The sequence below is a fragment of the Amblyomma mixtum genome, chromosome 6, assembly GCF_055824585.1.
Source record: "Amblyomma mixtum isolate Tamu chromosome 6, ASM5582458v1, whole genome shotgun sequence".
NCBI classification, from domain to species: domain Eukaryota; kingdom Metazoa; phylum Arthropoda; class Arachnida; order Ixodida; family Ixodidae; genus Amblyomma; species Amblyomma mixtum.
In genome coordinates, this window is record NC_143017.1 from 152,198,200 (window position 1) to 152,223,764 (window position 25,565).

At 47.4% G+C, this 25,565-nt stretch overlaps 1 protein-coding gene across 4 annotated transcripts in view; it reads right to left on the reverse strand.

Moving 5' to 3' along the window:
* Positions 1-25,565, reverse strand: part of rsh (Rap GTPase activating protein radish) — a 473,381-nt gene that overhangs the window by 192,260 nt on the left and 255,556 nt on the right. For 3 of the 4 annotated variants that reach the window (XM_089549688.1, XM_089549686.1, XM_089549689.1), the window contains exon 1: positions 22,895-23,056. The exons of the other annotated variant lie outside the window; for it this stretch is intronic. The gene's annotated coding sequence lies outside the window, so the exon portion shown is untranslated. Of the gene's footprint in view, positions 1-22,894; positions 23,057-25,565 lie in introns of those variants that run through there. 4 annotated transcript variants of the gene reach the window in all.

Genomic DNA, 25,565 nt, shown 5'->3' on the forward strand with positions numbered 1-25,565 from the left:
AAGAAGACAAACATAATGTCAAGGCAATCCAATATTGCTGAAAATAATATGCAGCAGCAGCAGCAGCAGCAACAGCCTGAAAGCGACTTATGACCTGAAACCAACATATTTTCACATAACTTGCAGATATCCGTTTCTTTCAAAAACATCGTGCGATTAATAGTGGTTAGTGGCCTTTTCTTACATATTTGGCATATTCGTCTGCAGAAGCGTGGCAAAGAAAACTGAAGACTGGGACATAAAAGCATTATAAACTTCCGCGCTCCACCAAGCCGCAAAATTGCAGCAGTAGTAAAAGGTTATTAAAAAAAAAAAAACTCGTACAACAGGTTAAAGAAAAAAGAGCTATTTTGACACGAAGTACTGGCAAGTTTTCCGTTCAAAATAATTCGCCACATCTCTCACATTCTTTTTTGTTTTGTTTTTAACGTCATTGTACAAAGGTCCAATGTTTTACTTAACTTGAAGAAATAGCCAAATTTCCCGGCCCTTCCAATGCATGAAATCTTGTGTTTTTTATTGTAAAAACGAAGGTAGACCTTATCATTTTCGCAAGAGTTCTATACTGCATTGGTGACCAAACCAAGCAGAGTTCTTGAATGGTAAGTAGGAGGAAAGCTCTAAAACTTGAAGTTAGCGTTGACAAAAGAAAACAAGAAGTTGACAGCACGGTGGGCCTTGCTTAGCACAACATTCAGCTACAGCTCTTAAGGTATTTGCGCTTTAAGATATGTTGTGGTAGAGATTATGAGAGCGACATCTGGGCGCGCTTTTTAGTTTTCTGATTCTAGCCGGTTATCGTCTAGGTGTGCTCTCCAGTCCGCCGTTCTAAAGAGCAGCGCCGGTGATGATCCTGTTCTCAGGCGGCGCGATTGGCAGCAGCTGTAGCAGATAGACCGCTTCACGCTCCTCCACTCTCGTCTTACCCTTCCTCCTCTTTTCAGAGTAACCACGTTCCGGATAGTTGCCGTGGTACGTCTTCCCAGTGTCTCGCCATAACCGTCTATTCTCGCCGTAGCCTCCATCGACGGCAACCATCCTCCTTCTAGGGTAACTACCCTCCGGCCGATTTCTACGGTAACCACGTGCCAGATGTACCTTCTCACACTCTCGCTATATCCTCTTCTTTACACGGTAACCACCTCACGGATGTTTACCAATGCAACTACCCTTTAGTTACTCCTTCCTCGCGATATAGCCTCCTTCCATGGTAAGCTTCCTCGTCCTTCCACGACAACTTCCCCCGTGTAGTTTCTCTTGCAACCACCAACTGGTTGCGCCTTCTTGAGCCCTCGCCGCACCCTCCTCCTTCCAGGGTAACCATCCTCCGGTTGGGGATTCCTCCGCTCTCCCGATACCATCCTCCTCCTTCCCCGGTAACAACCCTCCGGAGGGTTCCTCTGGTATCCACCCAGCGGTTACGCATTTCTTCACTCACGTCACACCTGTGTCCTTGCACGGTAACCATGCTCCGAGTGGTTCCCATGGCAACGCATCTACAGCTTACACCGACAACTTCAACAGACAACGACCGACTAATACCACGTGAAACCCAGAAATGGGCGTTTAACAGCTATCGCTGTAGCAATTGCGTTCTGGTATGTTGCGGCCAAAAGCACCGAAACCAATTAGGGGCAGTGGAGCGCTCACATTCCCAGTTTCCTAGAGTACAGTTTTCTTCCGGTATAGACCAGATTTTTGAGCCTCTCCTGGGCGCGGCCATTTTGCACCGACTGGCGCGCCGCGGTGCGGGCGTTTCTTTGGGGACTGCGGGGCTGCGGCAGTTCCGCGGCCGCGCCTGCATATAGGCGCGCTTCGGGCGCTAAAAAAACATTGTCGAGCATACTTCCGCTGCGTGGCTGTGTTGCAGGAAGTATTTACGTTATCAAAGCGATAACATTGACGCGTTTTAATGACATTTACTTTGACATTCAGGTTAATTGTGCGGGCGCTTAGAACGCGCTCGTGCTTAATCGAATTCCGTCTTGGTGCTCCACCGCAAAGAAACTTTTTATTCAATATCAAGAATTAGGTGTGCGGCTAGTATGCAGTTCCAATTCCCATGCACTCTTATTCCTTCCTGCCGGCCATAAAGCCCCCCCCCCCCCCCTTCCACAAACGGCTTTCTTGTCGCCGCGCCAGTTTATCAACAAATTACCGCTGTGAGCTCAACTGAGTCGCAGCGCCAACAGAAAACAAATTTTGTCATGGTTTATGCAACCTGGTGCATAAAAACGTACTTCCGCTTAATTTATAAAAGCTTGAATAGATATGAGCAGCTAATCCAGCTTTCACTAATTCTGAGGTCCGAAGTCGCGTTATTTTATTCAGGAGCTCTCGCCGCGTGTGAGAGCGTTGCGTAGGCGTTTGGCTAAGTGTGGAAAATGTAATGAAATCGCACATATTTTCCTATGAATAATGTAGATACCGCACCGCTGCGGTGGCTCAGTGGTTACGGCTCTCTGCTCTGGCCCAAAAGACGCGGATTCGATCCCGGCCGCGGCGGCCGAATTTCGAAGGAGGCGAAATTCTAGAGGCCCGTGTACTGTGCGATGTCAGTGCACGTTAAAGAACCCCAGGTGGTCGAAATTTCCGGAGCCCTTCACTACGGCGTCCCTCATAGCTTGAGTCGCTTTGGGACGTAAAACCTTAATAAATCAAACCAAGCTAAGGTATATACCAACAGCAGAAAGATACTATAGATAAACTTTTACCCCCCAGATACATCTGACATGCGTGCGGACAAAGCAGCTGAAATCGGTAGCGGTCGTGCTTACAATCCTGTGCATGAAATGTTCTTAATGGGAACAAGAGCAAGCTCAGCGCAAGGATGCTGAACACGTACTGGTGATCGAAAACACGCGCTCCGTCGGGACAACCTTCAGTCTGCAGCTCGCCTATCCAGTTACTACTCCACTGAGTCAAGTCAATAGATCTACATTCTGATGCATAATATTATCATAGATGATATCGCACGTAAAAGGCGACAACAAACGACACGACAGCGCAGAAATCTGCTTCGAAGTGCTGGTTTCCAGTCCGTACACTACTTGGTCGACTACACTCGGATGTCACGTTAACGAGTAACTGCGCACTAGATAACCGCAGCACTGTCTGGAAGAGGGCAAATGTGAGTAGTGACGCACAGCACACACCCTCATACGTTAGCTGATGGAGCACAAAACGGCAGAAGCGAACACGTAAACATGCGTTCTATGCGCGGCGCCGGCGCGACCCGCAGTCCCTCGGGCCGCGCGCGCCGACAGATGGCAACTGGCGTCGAGAGTAGGCGCGCGTCCGCAGCCTGCGTGCGAGGGTAAAAAAATCTGGTCTATACCCAGCACTGCGAAGCGCGATTATGTTTTCGCAGACACGCTACAAACTTTATTACTGCTGGCGGCAAAATAAGTTTTGTAATGAATTTCTTCTGCAAGTTTCGTGCAGTTCAACTCGACCTAGCCTGGTATGCTGCGTTCACGTATTTATTCTCTTATTTATCATTTTTACTTTCCCCATCAACACTACCGATGCCTGGCTACTGCGCACAATTCAATAAAGCCGTACTCTTCTCCCCACGTACCTCAAGGCGCATTTTGGTTGTGTCCCCATCCCTCGTATTAATCCGTCACCTTTCCGGCCTTCTTCGCGCATTCGCTGTTCGGAAGTAGCGCGCGAATTATGTTGATTACCGCCGCGCGCTCATCGGAGCACCGCTCGGAGCTTTGCGAGAAATGTGTCGCAATCAGTCTCTGCCTGTCACAAAGCTCACGGAGTCAATTTGTCACCAACCTTCCGGGACACAACAGATGGAGCACGCTCGGCGTCGGAAGCGCGGTGACTGTGTCAAGGACGCCTGCAACGTGATGAAAGTTCCCATCGCGAAGAAATGCTGCCCAGCACGCTTCCGCAATGGTCGATTCACGTGAGAGCCGAGAACTTCCCACGTATGAGACAAGAATAGAAAGTGTAATTCCGTCTCCTTTTAGTCCAGCCGCAAGAAAACAGGCGCCCTGCAAAACTCAGTCGAGGTCCGTAGCGAAGTGGCTGACTCCGCTTCGGACATACTAAGCCTGCGACTGGTCATAGCGCTCCCAGTCTAAATATTCTTTCTTCTTGCTACCTCGCACTGTCGAGCACATGAGTATTGAAAAAGTAAAAGCGCTGGTTACTGCGGTGGAAAGCTGAGGATACGTATCTTGATTATAGACAACGCAGTCAAGTACAAGTGTGCTTTGACAGTTCATCTTGTTCACAGCACTCGTCCTTTTTTTCAGTTTGTTCACTTCAGCCCTTCAATTAGTCTACGATAACGACTACAACAGCCGCATTAAAATTATGTTTAACTTCACCCGTCTAGGTACACCACTTTAGACAACCAGGATTAAAAGTTGAGAGAGTCTTAACTGTAGCCGTAATCATCCCTAGGTGTTTCTCACAAAAGAAGAGACAATAAGCGCCTAGCGCGATAATTCCTTTTGAATAGGAAACTAAAATTAGTAGAAAGGTTTGGTTGTTTCCACATGTAACTCCAGAAAAACGTTGTCGCACGTAATTATTGTTTTTTTTTTCTTAAAATTAATCATCGTTTATCTCTAAAGACAACTTCATGCCGCATAGTAATCAGGATGCAATACGGAACAAATGATCTCGTTTTCGACAATGCTTTTGGGGGTGAATACTTTATGCAAGTAACCCTGCAGAACACATGCTTCACTTGCATTTGGTCTTCTTTCCATTCTACCAGAATGCGTTCATTTCGAAATTCACAATTGCATGTAGAGTTTGGCTTTGCCTAGTTAGGCAAAAGTTACCCCCATCATAAAATTCAATCCCCAGTAGCCCGTCTGTATAAAATGACCTTCATTAACACGTCGAAGAAAACTCCTACCGTAAATATATTTATCGTTTACGAGCACATTGCAAGCGCTTGCGAGAGCGAACAACACAAAAAAACCGTCCGTCAGGCCAGAGAGACGAAAAAAAAATATTCCCCGCTTAACGAGATTTTGTTCCCGTTCAGCACTATAGGGCAAGTGTTACAACGAGAAATATGAGTCTCACGTTGACGCCAATGTTCTCAGTGGTGACCACATGGGGACGAGGAAAGAATAATATGTTTACGGAAGTAATAAAGAACGTTCTTACAGCACGTCTTCAGAACGTCCGCTTGTTCTAAGTGGCTCCTGTCCATTTCCAGTCACCTCCCAGGACTGATAAACACCATTAAAAATGTATGAATTTTTTTCCTTTGTTCCTATCCAGAAAGTGGCTTCTTTTGCATACGAATCACGAGATTATCTTCAATAGCGCTTCTCAGTGGCGAGCGAAAACCTGATCTTGCTACCTTGGCTAGTATTTATCCTAGAAGATTGAAGATAACAAGGTCACGCTCTTCATTTTCTCCGCTTATATATATGAGGAAGGCTACTTCGCCGGGCGAACTTTTATAATTGTGTTTTGTCAAATTCTTAGTCACCTATATTAAACTAATCGATGTCGACGGCATTTTCCCTTTTTTATAGTTTTTCGACGCCATATCTTCGAGGATATATATAATTTACTTTCCTTTAAGTTTGACGTAATTTCATTTTCTTCCGTTAGTGAAGGCAACCGCAAAATCCTGGCCGTTTTTTATACACCATTGCTTCTAACAGGACGCCGTACTACGCCATAACTGTTAAAAGCCGGTCTTAAAAAGAATAAAGCTACTTTGAAGCATTTCATGCCAGTGCAAATTATGGCGGTGCTTTCCTTGATGCACAATAACTTTTGTCTCTCTCGTTTTCCTGATCTCTTCAATTTCTTTTATTCGATAAAAAACTGTTGTCCCCCCCCCCCCCCCCCCCCCTACACACACACACACACAATTTTTTTTCCGCACCATATCGCGCTACATCGATAGATGCCCCACATTGCAAGTTCTTGATTCAGTAAGTCGGCCATAAGAGAAACCTACGGACGTCGGTAGTTCTCAGAACAAATGAGAAGACACATCCCCTGGCGAGTTCTTTCTCAAGTAGCACAAGTAATTGGCCCAATATTGGAAACGTATCTGCAAAAGCAGGTCCTACAAAAGGCCAGAGTGAAACCGTCCATTTGCAGCATCGTGCCGATTAGTTCTGCTGCTTGGGTTAATGTTGTTAAATATTAAGCCTTCCATGAAGTCCATAGCAGCAGAATAAGGAATTGCTGAGTCGTACTTTTCGTTTCCGGTCTTCAGAGTTAAGATTTCGCTTTTGTTTTTATTTCATGACCTTTACTTTCGGTTTGTCGACCCCAAACGATTCTCGTAATGACTCATTTTCCGGGGTATGGCTGAAGACACCAGAGCTTACGTACTGATTTCGTTCGAGAAACAACACTCTGGCTGTCTGTGATCCATATATTTCATTGCAATGCAGCTCATACGCTCTAATAAGTGGTAATCGGTTTATGAATCAAAACGTCTTCACACCAAATTCATTTTGGAGTAGAAAGTAGAAACGAAAGACATACGTGGCTCTTTTAAATATAAGGGCGCTAGTACAAGGCAAGAAAAACGTTGCACCAGCAAAGAACACTATTAGGCCGGAATCAAACGGGAAAATCACGAATGTATATCAGAATTTTTGTTTTTCTCTTATTATATTCAGCTATGTAAGGAACCAGTCTGAACGTAAAGGAACCCTAATAGCGTATATTTATTGACCTCTTAAAAGTCACGGCCGTGTTACACGCTTGAAGAATAAAAAGATACAAAGGGCACGTCAGGCTGCTTACGTGCTTTGGATGCGAAAGCATTGTCTCATAGTGAGCTCTGTCGAGATGTTCATTAAAGATTCTTTCCTTTCTAATGACACACTTACTCATTAGCATACAGTGGTAAGGAAACGCATACACTATGTTCACCTTTATTTCCAAAGAAGTAACACGGTTTTGTGTCCTACGGTTGCGTCCCCGCCTCCCAATCTAAGTGTTCTTGATTCACATCCCCGCACCCTTGGAATACGTTTTACTTGTTTTTCGTTACTGTACACGCCACTCTCTTATGGTCTACAGCTGGTGTCATGCGATAGCATGGTGAGGTCATTAAGGAATTTCGTGTCATGGATGGCACGAAATATGGGACAAACAATGCTTTCGGATTAAAAATTGAAGTGTTCGAATTGGAACTGAGACCAGTGGTACTTCCTTCTATTGACATTATGAAGTTAATTTGCACGGGACTGCTCAATACAAACTGGTACTCAATAACACAAGCCGGAGAGCTCAATCGCGCGCTGCATAAACGCGCTGCCCAAAGGCATATGCGGCAGGAAATAGGTAAGAGCTTAGAAAGAAACAGCCTCGTTTCAAAGCCAAAGCTTTCGTGGTCTAGCAGGAGACAAGGTCACCGGGAGGCCACATTTAACCTTCAAGCGGCGGAGCGGTGGTGTCTGTCATGTGACTAACCACGTGATTCGCCGCAGCTGCAGCCGCAGCTACCACATGTGCAGTTAAGGCTACCACGTTGTAATTAATCCATGACGTTCATTATTTCAATACCGCAGTCGCATTCGGTCAATCCCTACAACACGGCATTCCGATAGGCTAGTAAAGGGGCGTTAAATTACGTGAATTTTGACATGAAACCTGCAAAAATGTGGTCGCGCGTTGTATTCTACAGATGGCTTATAAATTCTAACAAACTGTTAGTATTTTTTAGATGACGGCGCTTCTTTCTTTCTTTCAGCATTTCAAGCTATTTTCGGATTTCTGAGGTCATGAATAGGTGTTTTATGGAGTTGATTTGCTAACAGAAAGAGAGGGAAGGCCTGCTTTTCTGTTTTTTCTCTGGTGGTCTAGATTAGCCTAAATTAAGCCTTACTTCGCTTTTCGTTATACAGGAATTCGGTGTCCATAAATAGTGTATGAAGATTACTCTAGGTACCTGGTTGACCAGCAAGAAGAGCACTTATTGAGCCTTAGTCAAAAGCAAAACAGTAGGAAGGAAAGATGATAGTTGAAACAACACAAAAAAATATAAGTGGCAGGGAAGTGCTCACAAAGTAGATGAAATGGGACACCATGCAAACGGCAAGGGCCGAAACGGAGAAACAAAAGATAGGGTCCAAGTACGACGCAAAGAAGACGTGTGCAAGCGATCAATAGCATCCGCCCAAGCTATCGACCTGAGGGCCTGCCTGTGACGAGCGTCTCTCCAAATGGATGCAAAGAGAAGAAAAGAAAGATACAGAAACTACTATGTAACCCAAGCCGTTAAGAGCGCGTCGAACATGGGAAGCAGTTCCCTTTCTCCCCTTCCCTTCAATGGAAACTATTCACCTTTGTGTTTTTTTGCTCGTCGCGAACTTTTCCCTTCCACTAAGAACTGAGTTTCATGTACAGCAAATCCTCTTTCGAGCAAGCCTGCGGCATCTTCTCACTATTCGCTGACGCTACACCCACTTCGCGCCGAGCGTAAAGGAGGCCCGTCTTAGGCGCATTTTTTCCCGAGCGGAAGAAATGGGAGTAGCATCTAGCCCGGGGGTACGAGATGATGATTTATCAAGCAAAGAAAAAAGACGAGAGCTTAATCACAGGTATGCAAATATGGTTGGGTACGAAATACGCGTTTTATTTCATTTTTAGTACATTTGTATTCGTCGCAAAGTAGGCCTCGCTGAAAAAAAAGAAGAAGAACGAATCCTCAAAGTTTCCTCGTGCTTTTTAAGGCATGAGAGAATTCCACGCAGCATTGTTCGCTGGTTCATGACATCTGTGAAACTGGCCAAGCCCCAGCAGGAGGCGGGGCTTCAAAGCTTGCATCTCATACTGATCATCACGGAGCAGCAAGTTTTAAGGCGAAAGCCTTTAATGGCGCACACTTTTGACCGTTAACAAAGCGTGTCACACGCGTTTAACTCGGGAACTAAGAAAGATAAAAGAAAACCAAAGGTTGCTTCAGATATAAGAGGAAAACATGAACTTAGAAGCCAAGTTTGATGACTGTACGTTCATTAGTTAATTAAGTATAGGCGAAAATGTAAAAATTGCGTCGAAATAGTGCGGACGTCGATATAGCCACGGGAACGGTGTGGCGTCACATCCACTGGAAGTCGTCACGGCATAGTGAAAATTGTCACAGAACGATCGGAAAAGCGTCGGATTTGTGTCAAATCGGCTGGAGTTGCCAAAGTGTCCACGTAATTTTTATTGTCACTGTCCGATAACTCCATCTGGTCTTCTTTGTTATAACTTTTTTAATCTTGGCAAATAGAGTGAAGGGAGGGTGTTAGGTAGCCATAGATTTAAAAAATCGCTACATATTGCCACGTATCATTGTAGTGTTTGTTCGTTCACGCTCAAGGCTGCAGGAAAGGGCTGTTATCATTTTTGTTCCTGACGCGAGAAGCGACCGGACTAATCTCGATTGTTCACAGCCATGAACAGCTTCGCCTACGTGTTTCTAGATTACTCTAGATGATCTCGACCTGTTATCTCGAAGTTTCCTAGCCGGCTTTAAATTGAACGATGCCACGAGCAGCGGGCATTCGTAGTTCGACGATTGACGAGCACGCTTGTTGCTTACGCCGCCACCGAGTGAGTCAGTTCTTTTGCGGGCGCAAGTCAGCCCAAATAAAGAGCTTCGTTTGCAAGTATTTCTGGTGTCTTCCTGACCGCTGGACTGCCGTCACTACAACGTGACATCTGGTGGAGGTGCGGGGTAGCCTTCCATGTACCGGACACCCCCTACAAGCCGTGACGCCAGCCCTCTGAGTCATCAACCGCAGGACCTGAGTCCAGTCCACCGCGCTAGCCGACGCCTTCAAGGGGACGCACCAGAGTTCGGGAATCTGCCGGACCCTACCCGGAAGCGGAAGCCAGCCGCAACGTCTACCATGAGCTTGCCCCAGACGACGACTCCAATCATTCTGCAGCAGCCCCGGGTGCCACCAACCTTCGACGCTTCGCCTGGCGCCGACCCCGAAGAATGGCTGGAGCAGTTCGACCGTGTGGCTATCTTCAACAACTGGGACGATGCCACGAAACTTAGGTACGTCTTCTTTGCCCTGGAGGGACCAGCAAGAGTCTGGTTTGAGAATGAGGAAGCCAGCCTCGCGAATTGGGCAACCTTCAAAGAGCAGCTTCTCAAGACTTTCACAAACGTCGTGAGAAAGGAGAGAGCCCAGCAGCTGCTACAGTCTCGCATACAACACCCAAACGAGACCGTTGCAGTGTACACTGAGGAGATGAAGCGTCTCTTCCGGCGTGCCGACTCGAACATGAAGGAAGAAGAAAAGGTCAAGCTGCTTATGCGAGGAGTTAAAGAACAACTCTTTGCCGGCCTCGTACGGAACCCACCGAAAACCGTAGCGGAATTCATAGAAGAGGCCTCCACGATGGAAAAAACTCTTGACGCCCGAGCCCGCCAATATGAGCGCCAGCAGCGCGTTTTTTCAGCAAACTGCCTGGACGCCGCTAACAACGATAACCTGCGGGAGGTTATACGCCAAGTTGTACGAGAAGAGCTCCGACGATTGCTGCCAAATGGAACGCAGCCGCAGGTTGCATCACTTACTGACGTAATCCGGGACGAGGTTCAACAGGCCTTGGGTGTGACGCCGACACCCACGCAGCCTCTGCAGCCCCCAGCCATGACTTACGCCGCAGCTGTGCGCCGTCCTGCACCTCGACGACGGGACCCAAGCCCCTATCGCCCTCAGCCAGCTGCGTTGGACCGCCGCCCACTCGCCCCAACCCGCCCGTCCTACGAGCGACGCGCGCAGCCGAGGAAATGCGACGAGTGGAGAACTCCCGACCAGCGCCGCCCACTATGCTTCCACTGTGGCGAAGCCGGTCACGTCCTCCGGCACTGCCCATACAGAAGACTGGGCATCCGAGGGTTCTCTTACGACGCTCCACGACCCCGACCCGGCCAGCGACCAGCCGAAATCGAGGAGTTTTTACGTCGGGAAGAATACTCATCGCCGAGCCGCCTATCACGTTCCCCGTCGCCATCGTCCCCGCGCTTTGTATCCCCTAGCCGAGGTTACGCCGTGCGTGGACGCTCCCCCAGCCCCCGAAGGTTAAACTAAATAAAGCAGCCTCTGGAGGTGAGGTTGCTTCTAAGCGCAATGACAAAGATCCTCCATCGACGAGTACTCAAGACCATGCCTCAACTACGACGACAACACCGACGACGACGACACCGACGACGACGACACCGAGGACGACGACACCGAGGACGACGACACCGACGACGACGACACCGACGACGACGACGCGGCCAGACTTGAAGCTTTTACCGCTGCCCAGTGAAGTAACGTCGCAGTACGCCCACCGCAGCCTCACTACTCGACGAAGCCGAGATCGGACACCGAAGACAACGTACAATACGAGAACGCGAACAAGTGACCTTGAAGTTACGGTCGACGGTCACGCGGTTACTGCCTTGGTGGACACGGGAGCTGACTACTCTGTCATGAGTGGCCCACTCGCTGTCCGACTCAGAAAGGTGACAACAACCTGGGATGGCCCGCTGATCCGCACCGCAGGTGGCAACCTGATTACGCCGTCAGGACGCTGCACCGCGAGAGTTGCTGTAAATGGGAGAACCTATGCGACAACCTTCCTGATCCTACAGCAATGCTCGAGAGACGTGATTTTGGGAATGGACTTCCTGAACGAACATCGGGCGATCATCGACCTTCGATCTAAGTCGATCAAGCTTTCCACGGAAAAAGCCATACCTGTTGCGACGGGCGCGACTCATCACGTTGCCTTAAACGTCCTCGATGAAGCATTGAGCGTGCCGCCCCGATCAAGTGTTCTCGTCGGCATAGGTACTGGAGAGATCGAAAATGCCGAAGGCGTTATCGAGGGGAACACACAGTTACTCCTGGATCGAGGATTGGGCGTCGCGAGGGGAGTCGCCGAAATCCGAAATGGCCAAGCCCAGGTGTTGCTAACCAACTTCACGGAAGAATACCGGCATCTAAACAAAGGTACGACGATCGCTTTCCTCGACGAGCTGGCAGACATCAGAGACGTATTTGCCCTACCCGACCAACCCGCAGAACCATCTGACCAAGGCCATCAACCCACGTTCGACATCAACCCGGCATTACCCCGGAGCAGACAAGACCAAATACGCAATCTTCTTCAAAGGTACACCGATTGCTTCTCATCAGCATCGAATGTGCGACGAACCCGGCTTGCCAAGCACCGCATTGTCACAGACGAACACGCGCGACCACTGCGACAGAGCCCCTACCGCGTATCGCCGCTAGAACGCCAAGCTATCCGCAAGCAAGTTGAGGAAATGCTTCGTGACGACGTCATACAGCCATCGAGGAGCCCCTGGGCAGCACCGGTCGTCCTAGTGAAAAAGAAAGACGGCAACCTTCGCTTTTGCGTCGATTACCGCCGCCTGAACAACATTACGAAGAAGGATGTCTACCCCCTCCCCCGCATCGACGATACACTGGACCGGCTGTGCAACGCTAAGTACTTCTCATCGATGGACCTGAAGAGCGGCTACTGGCAAATTGAAGTCGACGAAAGAGATCGCGAGAAGACTGCGTTCATCACGCCAGACGGACTCTTCGAGTTCAAGGTGATGCCATTCGGCCTCTGCTCTGCCCCAGCGACGTTCCAGCGAGTAATGGATACGGTGCTCGCAGGCTTGAAGTGGCAGATTTGCCTAGTCTACTTAGATGACGTTGTTGTCTTCTCCTCAAGCTTTGAAGACCACCTCAGAAGGCTTCGGATAGTGCTGGAAACGATCAAGTCTTCAGGCCTGACACTGAAACCAGAGAAATGCCACTTCGCCTACGAGGAGCTGCTGTTCCTTGGTCACGTCGTAAGCAAGGATGGAGTTCGCCCAGACCCCCAGAAGACGGCTGCGATCGCAGAGTTTCCACAGCCTAATGACAAGAAGGCTATACGCAGATTTCTTGGATTGTGCGCTTATTACCGACGATTCGTCAAGAACTTTTCGCGCATCGCTGAACCTTTGACTCAACTTACCAAGGCTGACGTGCCTTTTAAATGGGAAAGGCCACAAGAAGAAGCTTTCAACGAGCTGAAGCGCCGCTTACAGGCCCCTCCTGTGCTCGGGCACTTTGATGAAAACGCCGAAACCGAAGTTCATACCGATGCAAGCGGGGTGGGCTTAGGAGCGGTCCTCGTTCAGAAAAATGGCAGACAGGAGAAAGTTATCGCGTACGCTAGCCGTTCACTGTCGAGAGCCGAAGCCAACTATTCGACGACAGAGAAAGAATGTCTCGCCATTATTTGGGCCACATCCAAATTTCGCCCCTACCTATACGGACGACCATTCAAGGTTGTGAGCGATCACCATGCTCTGTGCTGGCTGGCCAATTTGAAAGATCCCTCCGGCCGCCTTGCTCGTTGGAGCCTGCGTCTTCAAGAATTCGACATAACTGTAGTCTACAAATCTGGCCGCAAGCATTCCGATGCAGACTGCTTGTCACGAGCTCCTGTCGACGCAGCACCCGAAGAGGAAGACGACGACGCTTTCTTAGGACCGGTAAGCGCCAGCAGTTTCGCGCAGCAGCAGCACTCGGATCCTGACTTGCAAAGCCTAGTTGATTATCTGAAAGGCAAGACCGCATCGCCTCCCCGAGGGTTCAAGCGGCAACTGTCGTCCTTCGTCCTTCACAATAATGTCCTCCTGAAGAAGAACTTCGCGCCGAACAGGACAGTGCATCTTCTTGTCGTGCCCAAAAATCTCAGGCAAGAAATTATGCAGGCATGTCATGATGAGCCGACTGCAGGACATCTCGGGATTGCTCGCACGTTGCACCGCATCCAGGAGAAGTACTATTGGCCACGGCTAGCTACCGACGTTTCCCATTACGTGAAAACGTGCCGTGAGTGTCAGCGACGTAAAACGCCTCCGACTAGACCAGCCGGACTCCTGAACCCCATACCACCGCCAACTAAGCCCTTTCAGCAAATAGGGATGGACCTCCTCGGCCCCTTTCCGACCTCTTCATCAGGAAACAAGTGGATCATCGTGGCCACCGACTACATGACCCGCTACGCCGAAGCAAAAGCATTGCCTAGTGGTACCGCAACAGAAGTCGCAAAATTTTTTGTCGAACAAATTCTCCTGCGACACGGCGCCCCGGAAGTGCTCATCACAGACAGAGGAACGGCGTTTACAGCGGAGCTGACGCAAGCCATTTTAAACTACAGCCAGACAAGCCATCGGAGGACCACTGCCTATCATCCACAAACCAACGGACTCACAGAGCGTCTGAACAAGACCATCGCAGACATGCTCTCCATGTACATCGACGCCGAACACAAGACGTGGGACTCCATTCTGCCCTATGTGATCTTCGCTTATAATACTGCCGTCCAGGAGACAACCAGGTTTACCCCATTCCAGCTGGTATACGGCAGGAAGCCCACGACAACACTCGACGCAATGCTCCCGCACGTTTCCGACGAAGACAACCTCGACGTCGCCGCCTACCTTCATCGCGCCGAGGAAGCCCGAAGACTTGCGCGGCTTCGCATTCAAGACCAGCAGCACACCGACGCCCGACGCTACAATCTGCGCCGACGAGACACGCATTACAAGCCAGGTGATCGGGTTTGGATATGGACGCCAGTTCGCCGCCGTGGATTGAGCGAAAAGTTGCTGCGACGCTACTTTGGCCCGTACAGGGTTCTCCGTCGGATCGGTGACCTCGACTATGAAGTCATCCCTGACGCCACGACAGCATCTCAGCGACGCCGCCCACGCCCGGAAGTCGTACATGTCGTACGCCTGAAGCCATATTATGAACGCTAAAGGACTCGAAGTTTCATTTTCCGTGTTTATTTTCATTTTAAGGCATCGAGACGATGCTTCTTTGGAAGGGGGGTAATGCCACGTATCATTGTAGTGTTTGTTCGTTCACGCTCAAGGCTGCAGGAAAGGGCTGTTATCATTTTTGTTCCTGACGCGAGAAGCGACCGGACTAATCTCGATTGTTCACAGCCATGAACAGCTTCGCCTACGTGTTTCTAGATTACTCTAGATGATCTCGACCTGTTATCTCGAAGTTTCCTAGCCGGCTTTAAATTGAACGATGCCACGAGCAGCGGGCATTCGTAGTTCGACGATTGACGAGCACGCTTGTTGCTTACGCCGCCACCGAGTGAGTCAGTTCTTTTGCGGGCGCAAGTCAGCCCAAATAAAGAGCTTCGTTTGCAAGTATTTCTGGTGTCTTCCTGACCGCTGGACTGCCGTCACTACAACGTGACAATATTAAAAGCTTAAACACATCAGTGTACAACCAGCAGATCTTCAATGGAAGTGACCGCTCTTATATACGAACCACACAACGTCGTAAATGGGCACATTTCACAGATGGCTATCCCTTCATGTAATTAGTCGACCAAGAAAACTGATGTGAGTCTTTCAGCAATTTTAAACAGGAACTTTACAGTGCCGTGCGGTAATTTTTTCTCCAGACGGCGGAATGACCTGTCAGGAGACGCAGTGACGAGTATTTAACAACACAGCCGCGACACGCAAACTCAGAATGTACCGCTGAAAATCTGAAACGCAAACTTTCATTACCAAAAATCATGTGAAAACGGTGGAGTTCCTCTCAGACCGCGATCACACAACTCGAGCTCTGACAAGCATAATGGAAGTGCTTGCTCGCTGGTACACACTTTATTTAGGACATTCCGATTTCACACACACGAGAACAGAATTCCTTTTTTTTATTTCTGAGCTCACTGAGTTCCCAAATAATTAGGGTGGTGCACATAAAAGAAAGCAGAGGGAGAGTGGTTGGTCTGACATAGCGTCCAAAATATTAAAAAAAGAATAGGCTTCTGCCGGGGCTTCTCATTAGTTCGGGCAACGCGAACAGGTGGAACGGACAAGTGATGAGAAAATAAGCACGGATGGAGAGAAACGGAGCCGGTCTCCTATTTCTTTCCCGTCTGTGGTTGGTTGGTTGGTTTATGAGGTTTAACGTCCCAAAGCGACTAAGGCTATGAGAGACGCCGTAGTGGAGGGCTCCGGAAATTTCGACCACCCGGGGTTCTTTAACGTGCACTGACATCGCACAGTACACGGGCCTCGAATTTCTCCTCCAAAGAAATTCAGCCGCCGCGGCCGGGATCGAACCCGCGTCTTTCGGGCCAGCAGCCGAGCACCATAGCCACTGAGCCACCGCGGCGGCATTTTCCCGTCTGTGCGTTCTGTTTCTTGGATGTTCTCCGTTTAACGTATGGTTCCTTAATTATTAATGAGACACAATTAAAATCCTCGCCAGGAATAAAATATGCCATCGGTTATAAAATTCGTTGAAAGTTAGAGGGAACCGACGTCATTAGACCAGAGGTGACGTCACTTCCGTTAGAAGGATTACCATCATCTAATGCTATCGCACTACCTACACGTGCGGTAATTAAGTGTCCCCGTGATTTTTTTTTGTTCTTTTTGACACAGCGCTTCATTCAGGTAGTCTCTATAAAGCGCTCTGTGTAGTGCGGTGGTTGTCAGCATATTTTAGCTCAGCGATTGCCCCACGGACATAACTGCAAATTGTAAATTGGTTTTTGAGGAACGGAAATGTGCGGTATCTGTCTCACGTATCTCGGCGGACACCTGAACCGCGCCGTAAGGGAAGGGATAAAGGAGGGAGTGAAAGAAGAAAGGAAGAAAGAAGTGCCGTAGTGGAGGGCTCGGGAATAATTTCAACCACCTGGGGATCTTTAACGTGTGCTGACATCGCACAGCACACGGGCGCCTTTTGCGTTCCGCCTCCATGGAAACGTGGCCGCCGCGGTCGGGTTTGAACCCGGATACTCCGGCTCGGTAGACGGGCGCCTTAACCACTGAGCCACCGCGGCTCTGCACATACGGGTTTTTCATCGACCTGCGCATCAGCTACAGCATTCAGCTGCGTTCCTAGGAGTTATCGTTCACTATATTGACAGATTCATAGCAGATCTGTGAGCGCGACCGGAGGCTACAACTCGAAGCTTACATAACGGCGTTTCTTTGTTATACAATTCTAAATAAGGCGTTAATATGAGCCTCTTGAATTTCTCAAAAGGACTGAATTTTAAGAGTAGTTTTCACGCAAATTTGAAATCGAGAATTCGCGCTCAAAGCGCGCCTTCATCATCATAGCTCTGAATAGATACCCAGATACAAAAAGCGGCAAGTTTTTGTATGCGTTCTGCCTTCTTTGTGATAAATTGTGATAATGTTTCTGACAACTTTGCGATACGTTGTAGACGTAAAGGCTTTCATTTTTCTTCAGTTGCTCGCTCTTTACATTTACAGATTTTCATTTTAAAAACTGCGAGAGATACGTACGTGCCATTTTATCCACGTAACAATCCCTGAGCTAGAATTGACCTTTGAATGTCAATTACGTTATAAATCTAAGCGTTTTAAAAATGAGAATGTATAAACGTAAAAGAAATCACGCTATATATTCACACGAAGACGAGTATTTTTGTCTGACGATTTTCTATTAAGCGCCTGCACGTTTGGTGCCCTTGTTCCACGCAGTATCTCCGCACTACTTTCTGTTTCATGGCCGCAAGCAAGAAGGCTTAAGTTAAATTTTTATAGCAACTGCTTGTCTCTATGTGTTTTTTTGTCGGTATCAGCAGTGAATCTACTAATGGATTCGCGCGAGGAACCTGGTCTCAATAGAGTTCATCAATTTTGCGTCTCCTAAAAGCTGTAGCCAATCCGCCTATTAATGAGGCTAGTTTTTCTTTTTGCGAAACGTGCGTCTCTCTTTTTTGTACCAGGCAAAAGGAATAATTGTACAGCCATTGCAGATGGTCAGAGCTCATTATTCGAGCAGAATTCCATGCCGTTCATTATTAGGGAGATTGCTCTAGGCATAAGGCTGAACCATGTGAGCTCAACAGCAAAGTATGGGTAAATCTTACGACCCAAAGAAATAGCTTGCCTGCAGCTTTCTAACGATACAAACACAATTCTCTTTCTGCTTTCAGTAGCGGGCAGGTAAAAACGAAAAAAAAAAAACATACGGTAATCTTATACTCAAGATTATATGTATAATATATGCGAACATGTTTTATTCTGGGAAGAATTAATATAAATTTTTCTGTTTTCTTGCATTCATTTTGAAATCCATCGTACTTTAGAACTCATCGGTTACTAAGGGAAAGCAAAAGGCGGACAATTTATTAAAACGGATGTATTCCTTATCCAAGTGCCCCTAAAAATCAGTTTCACTAAATTGATTTTTATTCATCAATTTGCTTCTCAAGACATACAATGAGTGAAGTGAGCACTGCTTCTCGTTAGGCACACCGGAAGAAAATTAAACCAAAGGACGAATTTAGTGCCGTGCACATCATATACTATAGTTCTCATTGTTGTTTTCACTGTCTTAAACGGCACCAAACCTAGCGGAAAGCGAAAGACTCAAGTTTTCAGTGCGCAAGACAGCTCCATATTTGCCAGTGTTTCTCCTCTCGAAGAAGAAGAAATGAACGGCATTTTGTTGCAGTTTCCAACTCTTATTTTCCTTTCACACTGCCACCTGTTTTTCCTGTTCTTCATATTTCTCTCGCTCTTCGGACGTTAATTTTTTTTCATGGCCACTTGTATTCGTTCTACTAAAGTCTGCCTGTATTCGTTCGGAGAAAAGGGGCGTTCTCGGAACCGATGTCACAACTCTGCGGCTAAGCTCGGCTCCGTAGCACTTTGTTTCCCGTCGCTCAATCACCAGTCGTAAAAGAGGCGTTTTCCTCAACCGAACGACAATTCAAGAGCTACGCGAGCCGAAGTTCTTGTCGAGTGCCTGCAAGGTCGCAGTCTTCACGGGTGAATTTGATTTCTCTCCATAAACATAAGTGGCGACGCACGACTCCGTGCGTTGGTTCCTGCCAGGGATTTTCGCGACGCAAGCGAAGAAACGCGCTGACACTCGTACCGAGACCGTAACGAGATTATGTGAACGGCGGAATGTCGTCTCTTGCGCCGAGAATGTTCCGTTTACCTTAGCCAGCTGCAAATACATAGGCAGCGCTGACTAGAGGCTCGGTTAGCAGCCTAGAACAACAAGAAGCGACTGCTCAAGTGGAAGAGTTTTTCGTGCACCGAGCACGAGTTCTACGTGCTTATTGCGGAAACTTGATAACACCTTACATAATTTGCGCACTTCGCGAGAACTTTCTTTTTTGTGTCCTCGACTGTGTCATAGTCGTTATTTCTTTTTCATTAGGTTCTGCTGCGGCTCATCGTCCACAGAACCACTCCCTGAGCAATAACTAGCGGAAACAAGGTACCGGTGTCCGTACTGTATTTTACGTATACATCCATTGTAAAAACCAAAAGCGGCTGATATTCGCAAACGTTCGTTCATAGCCTGGCCTGCGAAGTTTCTTTGGGGCCTGCAGCTAGCAGCAGCATACCCAGTGAGGTAATTCAAACTTTCGCGCTTTTTCAACCAAATTTGTTTGGTGCTTCGAAGAAAAGCAAAGCAAGGCAGAACAGCGCAAGCTACACACGGACAAGAAAGCGCACGAAACAAACACAGCGCTGAGCGCTGATGAACCAACCTGCCTTGTGATGAACCAACTAGCCCGCGATGTGTTTATTGAAAAGCAAAGAGCAAAAGATAGTCGGTAAAGCTGTTACTATTGCGTCTTGGCCAGAGGTATGTAAAAAAAAATGTTGAAAATGCGGTACCATGTTATCTATTTATCTTATATGTTCTATATTTCCATTAATATGCAGTCATTATTCAAAAACGGACTGAGTCTTTTCTTTTTCTTTTACTGCTGAAGGAAAAGCACCGGTCGGAGTTATTAGGAAACGACGGTGGACGGGAGTGCGAGGCTAACCGGGGGACTTGCTTGCAGCTACAACTAAAGAAAGAAAAAAAGGAGCTTCAGTTTTCATATGGAGAACAACCCTAAGTTATTTGGCGCAAGTGTGCTGCTTGTAATCATTGGCATTTCTAGATTCCCGTCAGCACACCATGAAGCTCGCCATGCACAGGCTAAAACAACATCGGCAGCGCAAGAAAGCAGTCTTTCTTAGAAGTTTTGGGGTCATCACATACTATAATGTGGGTTAAAACCACTCTATCGCTATATTTTCTGTGTATAAGCAAAAAATAAATTACTTTTCTGAGGCGGCTCGAGCATGGAAACGCGGAAACAAAGTAAACGGGCTTGGTTTCCTCGTATGCTTAAAGAAAATATGCGCGCTCATCAGAATAAAGCCCCCTTTCTAAGGCCAAGACTACAGCTTGGCTATCCGTCCAATTTTTGTCGCATACAAAGCATCGTTGACCACCCACTGGTAGCTCGAGATCACTTGTGTGCTTTTAAAGACTAGTCAAGCAAAAAGTGTTTTGTGTTTTGCTTGCCTGTGAACACACAGAGAAAAAAAAAAACGTTTTGTTTTACTATTCCCAGTGGTATTCCCTGAGCTTCTTATCGTATATTTAAGGCAAAAGTTATCATGAAACAAAAATATTCCTCAACTATTTATCTCGGGAACTTGGCGCTAAATGCCGTGCATGAGTATAGGAGCTCTTATGTCTTTATGGAATGTGCTGAATCGCATCCTTTTGCCAGAGGCAGAAGTCAACAGAGTGGCAGCAGAGCAAAAAGAAATCGCCACAAGTGCACACTTTTAGGGCAATCCTATTCACTACCACTTGTCAAGCAGGACGAAATAATGTCGCCAACCGGCGCACTGGTCTCACTTTGTTTTTTTCCGTTGTCTTTATTGTGATTTTGCAAGCGCTGATGTTTAAGGCAAATATAAAACTTGTCGGGCTGAACAACATTCTTTAAGCGTCCCTCTGGTGGTTATGCCTCTTCCTACTGTTCTCCCGTTTCTCTCACTGTACAAAATACTACCAAATTTTTGTGAATTTCCCCAAGCTCAAAAATTAACGAAAGCGAAGCAATCTTTTCCCGGATAACTACCTCAGCTCATGTCAACAAATCTCAAGCACTAAAGAGAAGCATGTCGTGCAAAGCATTCACAAAGGAAACTTTCACACAAAGTGCCGTAAGCATGGGAAACGTTGAGCCAACTTCGCTTTCTTTACGAACGCTGCCAGACTGAAATGTGTTTCAAAGCGACTTGCTATGAACTTCGACAGCGTCACTGAATTGTGTGCTAGTGGTGCAAGCGAAGGTTGGAAAGCGTTCTTATCCAGAGCGGCTATCCATCAGCATTATTTTTTGTGCTTCATCCCGCTGCTACTGAAGAGGAGTGCGACCGTGCTTCTGTCGCCTCACGTGTCCTGGTCGCATGCTCGCCTCTCTTCCACTTGATTCAAACCAAAGATGTTCCGCACATGCAGCAAACTTCGTGCGGCAATACGAAAAATTTTGTGTTTAAAAAACTAACTCGGAATCTTCTTTTTTTTTCTTAGTTTAACCAAAAGTAAACACACCCGACCACCACCATGCCTTTCCGCATTACAGTTAGTCTTAATTGGCAGCAAAAGAAAGTTTAAAAATCTTTCATTTCATTATTCTTCGTTTCTTTTTTTTTAATAAACGGTCTGCAAGCTAAGCCGCTCCAGCACACGGTTTTCGTACAGTCAAAGTCGGTGAAACGTAATCTGTCGTATAGAAAACAAAAAGATCGAACACCACAAAGCACTTCCACCGCAGCTTCTAGATATTCATCATTTACTACAAGCAGTAGCTAGCCGGAAGGAACAACGTTAATATTGTCCCAGTAATCCACTGTGTCTATCTTTGTTTGTCCTCAAAAACTGACCTCGGCGGAGATACACCGAAGCTGACACTGAACCGTGGATTTCGCAAGCGCGCTTTGCTTTAGAGAAGTCTCCAGACAGCGCTCAACCAGAGAGGAATAATTTCGTTCAAGAGTGCACTTCTTAACAAGCGATGAGTTATGGAAGGTACTTCTCATTTCCTCAAGACATCGACGTAATATGATGCGGCGACTAAAGCTCTGGATCTATGTTTAACCTTAATGAAAGACGCGAAAAAAATTTAAAACGTCTTAAGTGGATGCTTTTCTTTTTTATATATAGCAAGCACTTTTTTATTGCAAGCAGGCACGGAGTTATTTTCTGATTGCATTTCTGTTCACTCACTGATGAGAAGCCTTGATTTAAAATAGATAGAAGAAATATATCAGAAAGAACACAGATTAAGCGCTATAAAAAGCTGAAGTTGTCATGTTAAGTGTAATTTAGTACCTCATATCAGAACGCCGATAACCAGCTCTGTGTGAGAAAAAAGTTTACTTATGCATAACAGCGTGGAGAAATTCCCACGAACAAAAAACAGGCACAATGATCACAGGCTGTATTTACGAGAAAAAAGTGCACCTCAAGCTTCGCGAACTTCAGCAGATCACTCAATGGAAGAAGTACGGATACACGGTAGTCTGCGCGAACATGCATTTACTTATTAATGATCATCTATCTTCAAGGAGGAAATAGAACGGCTAACTAAAACTTCTTGGAGTTGCATCCACCAGATGTCTTTCCAGAACTCAGAATCCATTCTTTCCCATCCCGAGAAATCTTTTTAGCAAAACTTTCGGCTTGCAAACCAGCGGCGGCCTTGACCCAGAAGCGGAGTTGAAACGTGCGCCGCGAGCGGTCGACCAACCGCGGTTGACACACCGACCGTGGCGGCAAAAGCCGGGCGCGCAAAAGAAGAACGAATAAAGAGAGAAACAGACAAAGAGCGAGAGAGAGAGGGAAGAGAAAGAAAGAAAAACGCACGGGTGTCCCGGCACATTGCGATGGCGACAAAGTCGCCAGCCCGTCTCGAAACATCTGGCACCCGTTGCTTCGTGCGTCTTTCCACGCCTGCTCCAAGCCCGGAGCTCCGAGGGGACGGCGGCCGTCATCAGGTGCGACAGGCGGGGGCCCGAGCCGGCTGGGCTTACCTGTTACGGGCGCCGAGGAGGAAGCAGCGGCCGCAGCAGCGGCGTCGCCGGAGAGCGCCGACCGCGTCGCCTGTTGCATCTGTTATCCCCCCTTCGAGGCTGGCTTCATGGCACGACGCCGGGGCCAGACACCGAAGCGCGCGCGCGCGATTAGCGGGCTACCGTTGCCCCGGAGACGGCGCAGGCCGCCGCCGCACCGGGGCGCCCCAGTCGCGTGATCAATACTGGAACGCCGGAGCTCGGTGGCCCGAGTTGCGCGCAGTACGGCGAAAGCCACAGTCGCGACTCCTCCAATCGCGACGAGGGAAAAGTTTGAACGCTGTATCAATGCGCGTCTCGTAGCCCCAACCTGGAGGCTGAAGCCCGCTTTCGCATCGGCTCCAAGGCTCTGAACGGTGGTAGTTCTGTCGTGTACCCGGTATCTCCTTTGGCGACAGCCGAACGAGGCAGCGCCGTGGGGGCGGCGTAACGCGGGACTATGTTGCCTCGCGGAAGAGCGGGGGCGTCTCAGTGTCGTTCTCATGGTGCGCGCCGCTGTGCAGAATTGATGAAGAGAAGAGAGCGCAAGAGCTTGGTACCGCCGTCGCCGATGCCGGCACCCATGTTGGGCGCTCTGCCAACAGTCGGCTTGCCAGGCTCCTGCCGGGACGAAATGCGTTTAGAGGAGCAATAACTCATAAAAAGTCTTCTGCACAAGCCGAAGACGTTTGCAGACGTTTGCTCTTTTGCAGACTGTTTTAAGTCAGTGCGTGTCACAATTCTCGCATTGGTATCTTTCTTTTCAGTATTAAAGCCTTAACACTGGCCAAGACGTATACGTTAGTTTTTGTGATTTGTTTTTATTTAAAATTTTGCTAACTGATCTATTTGGCTTGGGAATGAAATTAGGATCACACCAGAGAACGTCCTTTGGGGGGTGTTACTTCCCGAGCCCCTTACCCGGTGCATGCTAGCCCCCTCGACAGCGCTCGAAAACTTTATTAATAGAGTGATGCTTAACATCCGCTTCTCAGCACGTGGTCCCGGTTTCCACTACGCCAGAGGCGGTTGCGTTCCATGCGGCGGATATGGAAAAACACCCGTGTACTCTGATTTCGATGTAAAGCCGAGTGTAATATGAGAAAGAATCGAATATGATCTTTAAACTGTTGAATACCCAACAATTATATATGACTACAGCACTTTTTTTTTTTTCGAACAAGTTTTCCTCTTGGAGTATAGTATCCGAAAGTCGTTCCCAACTTTAGGGGAGAAGTTAACAGAAAATTCGCATTTTTGAGCAGAATTATTCTTCCGTCTCTAATGCCACACGACTATACGTCAAACTGCTCCCAAGTGCTGGCTTTTACGACGGACTGCTCCATGGATCGCACTGTTTCTCAAAAAACTAAAAACGCGTTAAATATTAGATTGCAAATCAATAAGCTCTAGTTATTAATTAAGCTATATATCATATTTAACATCAGAAATAGTTTGCTCGATCAGACACTGCTCACCGTATCGGTGCAAAGATTTCTCGTGTTCGGCACACTCCAACTGACTCCGCTTCTCAGGTATGAATATATTTTGCACATGATTTGAAAGTTTGTTGTCTGGGCCATGATTCGTTTATTAAGTTGGTTAAGTAAAGCGGTCAGTTAGAATCAAGGATTTATTAAAGGTTGCTCGGCGTTTCAAAATACAACACTGCGTAGCAAGTGAATGACGAAGCCCTCCGAAACATGGCCGAGCCGTTCGAACGTGAGGCCTCATCAATTACCCATTTTTTCGCGGTCAAAGTTTTTGTCCGCTAACGCTCCGCAACTCGCTCAGCATTACAATTGCATCTCTCTCTTACTTATGAATGAACGGTGAAGCACCGTCCCCGTCGCCGCGTTTATACGCAGCTTGAAACATAGTAAAGGTCGGCGTCAATGGTAAAGTATCTTATTTATTCCAGATCCCACCGAAACACGGAAGATGTTGAACAATTTATCCGTGGCGGCTTGAAAGAAGCACGGCGTTAGCGAAGCTCAAGGCAAAATAATGTGTGAAAAATTGCTCAAGAATTTTTTCATTAAGGGAAGCAATCATTTCTGTGCAAAAGCATGAAGTAAGCCACGCATTTTGTCTTCCACACCAAATAGAAATCCTCATTAAAAAAGAAACGTCACGTACCGTAGGTGTGTACTTTAGCGCAAAGTTATAAGTGTGCACTTGTTTATGGCGTTGTCCAGATACTGGTGCAAAAGCGTAATTAGATAGAAATGCAAGGGTCGCTGAATGGAAGTAGCAAACGCACTATTTTTTTTCCTACAGGTGTTCAACCTGTAGGCGTTCAAATCGCGTAATTTGCAGGAACTTTAGAAGGGCTTGTTGAATACATTGAATATGGTATTGATACACCTGATGAACAGCAATTAACGCCATTTTACAGTCTCAAGCAATAATATTTCCTGTTGTCGGAGCGAGAACACAAAGCTGATCGAAGCGTGAAGGTCAACTGAGGACAAATTCTGAATTGTATCGATAAATTAAAATTACCTTATCTTAATGGCAAATACGCGCCTTCCACTGAAAAGAGAGATTTTATAGTTGAAAATTGCAGCGCAGCAGTAACAAGAACGAGACGAGAAGAACGCAAACACAAGCGCTGAGTAACATTGCTCTTTTATACTAACATTGCTCTTTT